The sequence below is a fragment of the Macadamia integrifolia genome, chromosome 7, assembly GCF_013358625.1.
Source record: "Macadamia integrifolia cultivar HAES 741 chromosome 7, SCU_Mint_v3, whole genome shotgun sequence".
Lineage (NCBI taxonomy): Eukaryota > Viridiplantae > Streptophyta > Magnoliopsida > Proteales > Proteaceae > Macadamia > Macadamia integrifolia.
Window position 1 is genome coordinate 22,170,184 of NC_056563.1, and position 8,360 is coordinate 22,178,543.

The following is an 8,360-nucleotide window of genomic DNA, read 5'->3' on the forward strand; positions in this document are numbered from 1 at the left end:
AAGGTGTGTGATATGTTCCAGGTACAGGGATACGATGGTACGTACTAGATCCGGTAGTAATGCCCGAGGTACCTCGTGGGGTCCTCGTCGGGTCGGTCGACAACAAAATCCCAGAGGGTCCCGTTCTGTGGGGCATACCTCACCTCCACTACCTGCAGAGACCCTTGGTCAGGGTGGGGCACATGGGGACCCACCTATGACTGCACTCCCAGACCCTCCACCGGTCATTACACCGGGAGATGTTGCTACAATAATTCAGCAGTCCCAACAAGCTTTCCAGCAACAAATGCTTCAGCAACAGCAAGCATTTATGGCTGCCATCCAGCAACAGTTGGATCTTTCTCAACCGGGTCAACCTCCCCGGGTACTCACTCCGCAGGACCCACCTGTAGGGTCGGGAACGGGACCACAAGTGGGTACACCTCCAATCCCACCATTCGGTATTCCTCAGCATGGGATGCCTCATCCATACTCCTACTATCCTACCTATGCTCCTAACTTCCCGGCGACGAGTAATACGTCAAGGGTAGTGGAGTCGTTCAAGAGGAACTTACCACCGGTATTCTCTAAGGTGGGGAGTGATCCTCTAGAACCGGATCAATGGATCCAAGAATTGGAGAAGATATTTGAGGTGCTTGAGTGCACGGATGCCCAGAAGCTCATCTGTGCTGGGTTACAACTCAAGAAAGAGGCAAATTCTTGGTGGCAAGCTTCCAAGCCTATATTGATGGCTGCTCATCCAGAACCTACTTGGGAACAGTTTAAGGAATTGTTCTTGGATAACCATTATCCGCGCAGTTTCAGAGATCGGAAGGAGACTGAGTTCATGGCCTTAACTCAAGGAGGTAAAACTGTCCTTGAATATCAGCAACAATTCGAAAGTTTGTTCCATTTCGCCCCAAGGCATATGCGAACAGCTGAAGAGAAGGCAGCAAGGTTCCTAAAAGGCCTAAAAGCCTCGATTGGGTCTGTGCTTGAAGTCTTGGATTTGACCGAATATGGCCAGATTGTACAGAAGGCCAAAACAATGGAAGATAAGCAAAAGGGTGAACAGTCCCTCACTCCTGGACTGTGGAAGAGAACAAATCCATTCCCGGATGCGGGAAATTCCTCCAAAGCATACCGTGGATCATACAGTTCTGGGCCTATGTATAGGCAGCCCTATAGGCCATCTGGCTACCCTCCTAGGCCAGTTGGTGGTTCGGGTTCTACTTCTTTTCGCCCGAACACTAGTGTGGCACCTACAGCTTCAAGACCACCTCGACCTCCATCTGCAGCGGGTCAAGTGCAGAGGGGCCCCGCTCCAGTTCCGACGTCTCAGATTCGTTGTTTCAACTGCCATTCCTATGGGCATTATGCGAAAGACTGTCGGGCCCGACCCGCCTTGCCCTCCAGTCAGCCCTCTGCGTACCGACCTCCCTTACCTCGAGGCAGTCAACCGCAGGGAAGGATGTATGCCCTATCAGCCGAGGAAGCTGAGGCTAGTACGGAAGTTGTAGCAGGTACATTTTAAATTAAGAAGTTCATTATGATCCATATTGATGACCTGCTGAAATTATATACATTGTTATACTAGGTATTCTACCCATATCGGGCATACCAGCCTATGTTTTATTTGATTCAGGAGCTACTCATTCATTCGCATCTAAGAGGTTTGTGGGGAAACTTGAGATGTCACCCAAGATCCTAGACCATGGAATGATTGTTAGTATGCCTACTGGTAAAATTGCACAGTTGAAGGAAGTGTATGGGCCGTGCCCGGTGGAGATTAGTGGGAAGAACTTTGATGCACAACTCATTAAATTCAATATGCAGAATTTTGATGTTATATTGGGTATGGATTGGTTGTCGGCCCATCGAGCTAACGTGATCTGTGCGGAAAGGCTGATTAAGGTGACAGATGTCGAAGGGAAAGAGTGGGTGTACCGAGCAGATACAATGAAAAGGGTGAGGAAGGTCCTCGTCTCCGCTCTCCAAGCGGTAAAGTTGCTAGAAAGTGGATGTCAGGGTTTCATAGCCTCGATACTCGATGTTGATGCAAGAATTACACCTCTAGAAGAAGTAAAAGTGGTTAAGGAGTTTCCCGATGTTTTCCCAGATGATCTGATGCATTTACCACCTGATAGAGAGTTGGAGTTTGCCATAGACCTGACTCCTGGAGCAACTCCAGTATCTAAGGCTCCATATAGGATGGCACCAGCTGAATTGAAGGAGTTGCAGGCGCAATTGCAAGAACTATTAGAAAAGGGGTTTATTCGCCCAAGTGTTTCACCTTGGGGTGCCCCGGTGTTGTTTGTCAAGAAGAAGGATGGTAGTTTGCGTATGTGCATAGATTACCGGGAGTTGAATAAGCTAACCATTAAGAACCGGTATCCATTGCCACGCATTGATGATTTATTTGATCAGTTGCAGGGAGCCAGAGTATTTTCAAAGATAGACCTTCGGTCCGGCTATTATCAGCTCAAGATAAAGAGTAGTGATATACCCAAGACAGCATTTAGGACTCGATACGGCCATTATGAGTTCCTAGTGTTGTCCTTCGGGTTAACTAATGCACCGGCAGCATTTATGGATCTAATGAATCGAGTATTCCAGGATGTGCTCGACAAATGGGTAATTGTTTTTATTGACGATATCTTGATCTACTCCAAGACCGAGGAGGAGCACACTCAACACTTGAGAATGGTGTTACAGAGGTTGAGAGATCAACAGTTGTTTGCCAAGTACAGCAAGTGTGAATTTTGGCTTGAACAAGTTGGATTCCTGGGGCACGTAGTGTCTAAAGCTGGAATCAAAGTAGATCCTGCTAAGGTAAAAGCAGTAGTGGAATGGGAAAGTCCCAAGAATGTTACTGAAATTAGAAGCTTCCTGGGTTTGGCTGGATACTACCGGCGGTTCATCGAGAATTTTGCCCGGATCTCAGCACCAATGACCAAGTTGACTAAAAAGGGTGTGAAATTCGACTGGGCAGAGGAATGTGAGAAGAGCTTCCAGGAATTGAAAGAAAAGTTGGTGACTGCCCCTGTGCTGACTATTCCTGAAGGCACAGGTGGAATGACGGTCTATACCGATGCTTCCAAAGTTGGGTTGGGTTGTGTTCTCATGCAACGCGGAAAGGTAATAGCGTATGCATCCCGACAACTAAAGGAGTATGAGAAGAACTACCCCACTCATGACTTGGAACTAGCCGCAGTCATTTTTGCCCTTAAGATCTGGCGACATTATTTGTATGGGGAGAAGTGTGAGATATACAGTGACCACAAGAGCCTGAAATACTTCTTCACCCAGAAAGATTTGAATATGAGACAGAGAAGATGGCTTGAACTCATGAAGGATTATGACTGCGATATTCAGTATCATCCCGGCAAGGCTAATGTAGTGGCAGATGCATTGAGTCGGAAGACACAAACTGTGTCGCTTTCATACTTAGCAGTCAGCTCACCACTTGTGCAAGAGGCGATGCTAATGGATGAAACCCTCTTGTATGAAGGGGCAACCCTAGAGCTTGAACCTCAACCAGAAAACCTTAAATGGTTGACGGTATCCTTATCGACTCTACAGGTGCATCCGGCAATTAGGCAAGAGGTGATAATGAAGCAACCTTTGGATCCTGAATTGCAGCGGATCAGAGTTAAGGTTCAAGACCAAACAATGAACGACCCAGATTTTACTTTAGCCAGTGATGGGGCATTGATGTTTCGAGACAGATTGTGCGTACCCGATGATTTGGATATACAAGATAAGATAGTGAAAGGAGCACATAGCTCCGAGTACTCACTTCACCCAGGAAGTACCAAAATGTACAAAGACCTCAAACAGAGTTACTGGTGGCCAAGCATGAAAGTCACCATAGCTTTGTATGTGGCGACTTGTCTTACCTGCCAGAAGGTGAAAGCTGAGAGGCATCGACCTTATGGTACCCTTCAGCCACTCCCAGTACCAGAATGGAAGTGGGAAAGGATTACAATGGACTTCGTCACCGGACTACCAAGTACACCTAAGGGAATGGATGCGATATGGGTGATTGTGGATCGGCTTACCAAGACTGCTCATTTCATTCCTATCAAGACCAAGTTCTCCATGACCAAACTAGCACAACTTTACATGGACAACATAGTGCGTTTACATGGAGTGCCAGTGAGCATTGTTTCAGATAGGGACCCAAGGTTCACTTCCAGATTTTGGAAAAGCTTACAGCGTGCCTTGGGATCGCAACTGAATTTGAGTACAGCTTTTCACCCACAGACGGATGGTCAGTCGGAGCGAACCATACAGATATTAGAAGACATGCTCAGGGCATGTGCAATGGAGATGAGTGGCAGCTGGGAAGAATATATACCTCTTATGGAGTTTGCATATAATAATAGTTACCAAGCTACAATTGGGATGGCTCCATATGAGGCGTTATATGGCAGAAAGTGCAGAACTCCTTTGTATTGGGATGAGGTAGGTGAACGTCGAATGTTAGGACCTGAGATGATCCAAATGACTTGTGATAAGGTCGACGTTATTAGGGAACGGATTAAAGCAGCTCAGTCCCGTCAAAAGAGCTATGCGGACACCCGCAGGAAGGAGATTGAATTTCAGCCAGGAGAAAAGGTATTTCTCAAGATCTCTCCTACTAAAGGTTTGCAAAGGTTTAACAGAAAGGGGAAGTTGAGCCCAAGATACATGGGACCATTTGAGATCTTGTCCCGGGTTGGCTCAGTAGCCTACATGCTTGCTCTGCCACCTTCGCTTGGAAATGTTCACAATGTATTCCATGTATCCATGCTGAAGAAGTACGTGCATGATCCATCTCATGTACTACCCGTGGAACCAGAGTACCTAGAAGCTGATATGACCTACACAGAACAGCCAGCTGAAATTTTGGACCGGAAGGTGAAAACCCTTCGCAACCGCTCCATTTCCTATGTAAAGGTGTGATGGGCTGACCATTCACTTGAAGAAGCATCCTGGGAGATGGAAGAAGAAATGCGAGCCAAGTACCCTCACCTTTTTGATCAACCAGGTACGCAATTTCGAGGACGAAATTTTTCAGAAGGGGGGGTAATGTAATATCCCGCTTCTTAAACCCGGTCTGATTTCGTGGTTGAACCGGTTTAACTATGCAGGAACCGAGCCTGAGGATATTAGAGCGGGTTCCTTATGGGCTATGATGGCACGGGTGACCTTAAACACCGGCTGGCCCGACAAGTCCGAGCCAGTGCCAGAAGAGACGGGAGTGCCCAAACCGTGTACGTGCACCTACCATAAGGCTATGTACGGATAAAACAGGTATTATATCTGTATTTTAAGGTATATACGTATGCTACATCGTATGCTTGGGGTGGGGTCCGAGCCGAGGTCCGAACCCGGTCAAAATCCCATGTCTTGACTCTCAGGTGGGTATAATAGGTGGGTACACCCACCCACCTGAGTGACCCATCCATCACTATTCACTTAATTAGGAATAGTATATAAGGCTTTATGATTTCTTTTCTTTCCATTTATTACCCTCGTACGTTTGGTGAGAAAAGTAAAGAGGAGAGAGAAAAGAAAGGGAAGAAGAAGGGAAGAGGAAGAAAGGAAGGATTTCAGTGGCGCCGAAGCTCGATCTTGCCATTCCGGTGCCGGGAGAGTAATCTTCAACTCGAGATCTACAGTTGGAGGTAAGAAAAGTTGGGTTTTATGAACATTAACCATACCCACGCTTTAAACCCTTGATTCGAGTATGGTTTCTTAAGATCTTGTAAACACCCTTTGAAATGATGAATCTAAGGTTTAATAGATGATTTATGTGTTGATCTTGAAGGATTTGAAAAATATTGACAAGGTAGAAGGAGCATTGTGAGTTGGAAGTGATTTGGAGGGTTTGAAGTCATTCTTGAGCGAAGAAGGTAGGATGGTTCCCCTCACTCGAATCTAACTTAGATCTAAGCTAGAACCATCCTATAGGACTTTAAAGGTGTGAAGAATGGGTTGAGAAAAGCCCTATTTGGGTCCCCAAGGAATGGAGGGAGTTGAGAAGAAACTGGGGTTTTTCCGCCAAAACCGGCGGGTACAACCGGCGGGTCCCTACCGGCCTGAGAGCACCCACCTGAGAGGGCAGGGGGGGTCCCTGGCCAAACCGGCGGGTAGGACCGGTGGGTAGACAACCCACCTGTCCGACCCACCTGAGTGGCCCCGAAGATGACCCTTATGTCCGATCGAGCCCAAATCGGACGTGGGACCTTCTTTCGACGTTCTAAACACGATTTTGACGTCGGATTTCATTAATTTTGATTCTAAAATGGTGAAGTACTAACCCCTCTCAATTATGTTAGGTTCACCAAATCCTACCCGATTTGCTCCGGATCTCACCCGTACCGAACGGGAATCCTTGTACGCTACAAGTAAGTGGAGAGAGGACGTTTGGCCTTGTTTCGAGGTATTTGTTTGGCATTCATATAACTATATCTAATCTAGTCATGTCATCATGAATATGCTATATAGATTAGTCATTTCACCCATTGATGTGCATTTATGCTATGTTTACTTTTCAAATGCAAATTGAATGAGATGTTATATGTTGAATGTGGACATCATGATGCATAATGCATTGGTAGACTAGATGCCGTGGTCGGCTTGGAAACGAATGCATTGGTGGCCCGTGGTATGGGACACGGAGGCACTATGCAGTCGTACTATCATATAGGAGCATGCGGTATTAGGATTCTCACCATCCCGTGCTACGACCCTTCCCAACAGGGGTTCAGGTTTTGGATTGCCATTTGGGGGGAAGCAGGGGTCGCGGTTGTCGGACACTGTGGCGGTTAGGCATTACGCCCGGCGAGTCATGTAGGACAGTCGGCAACCCCGGTGGTATTTCAAGAGGGCCAATCGTACTGCTTTTAAATTGCTGGAGTCAGCATTGTCATTTAAATTATTTACATTTCTGTTGAGAGCCGGTGGACGGCATTGTCTTTATTTTTCCGAGTACTCACGGTGGGCCTTCTCCAACAGCCCTATGGGCGTATCGCGGGAGGGAGTTCGCGGCTCGTACCCGGAGTATACGCGCATGGTGGTTGTAGTAGCACTGAACCCAAAGACTTAGTAATGTTGATTAGGTGTATGTGATTTAAAATGAATTGCATGGCATGTAGTGCATATGATGTGTTGTGATGTGTGGACTGTTGTGTGTGGTCCACCTCTCTACTTACTGGGCTAGTGAGCTCATTCCACGTGTGCACCCCCTTTTTAGATGATTTTGCAGGTCAAATATCTGAGGAGCATGGGGTGGGTCCCACAGTCGAGTTTCCTGAAGAGGACTGGTGGACCCCTGAGGAGTTTGAGCACGGCGTAGACTGCGCATGTGAGAGCTGTGCTGCGGGACCGCAGTTCTGAGGCCGGGCTGAGCTCCACCTTGGAGGCCGTGCTGAGCTCCACTTCCGAGGCCGAGCTGAGCTCTTCTACATGATGCCGAGCTGGGCACAACCCCTGATGCCGAGCAGAGCTCCAGCCTTGAGACCGAGCCGAGCTGTGTACTCTGATGTTTTTGATGATTTCCTGTATATACTTGATATTTGAACTTTATTCTTTTTGTGTATATATCATGCCTTCGGGCCCAAATGTATATAATTATTGTATCACCATTTAGGTATCAAGTATATGGGAATTATTTACAGGTAAAACTAAGTCTTCCGCTGATCTGATGAATTGATGTTAGTGTGTGTATGCTGTGGTGGAATACAGTATCTGATGATCCTGGCAGGTTTGGGTTAACCGGTGTTAACTCGGTCACCGCTCCGGTTCAGGGTGAACGGGGTGTGACATGCTCCTTCTTGTGTGGGATGAGATTGATCAGATGAGACAGCTGATACCGAACTACCACTTGCATAATAGTCCTTCGGAACCTTTAAGTGTCCTTCAGACCTTTAACAAGTTTTTGAGATTAACTACCTATCATAAAAAATCATGGACTGAATGTATCTAGCTTTAAAAACCCATGGTTTTTGCCTAAAATTAGCTATAATAGCGTGATAGAAGCCCTAAACTAGCTAAGCTAAGTACGTACGCAATAGTGCGGGAAGAGCCCCTACCCTATAGTTTGAAACTAGCTTTGAATCAAAGAAGTTAGCATTGCATAGAGAAAATATACTGGGCATTATAAAAATCTATATTATTATATAAATACAAGATGCTCAACCATTTATCAAGACTACATAACTAGCCATACGTCGCCCAGTAATGTGTCAGTTGAAAAGACAGACCAGCTTTAATCCTAGCTTTGCCCCGCTGAAATTCTTAGCTCTTTAATGATAGAGAACACGCTGCTTCTCTTCTTACTTCACCAGTATTGATAGGTTATTCCAACTAGTTAAAGGTAGTTTTGGCTAATA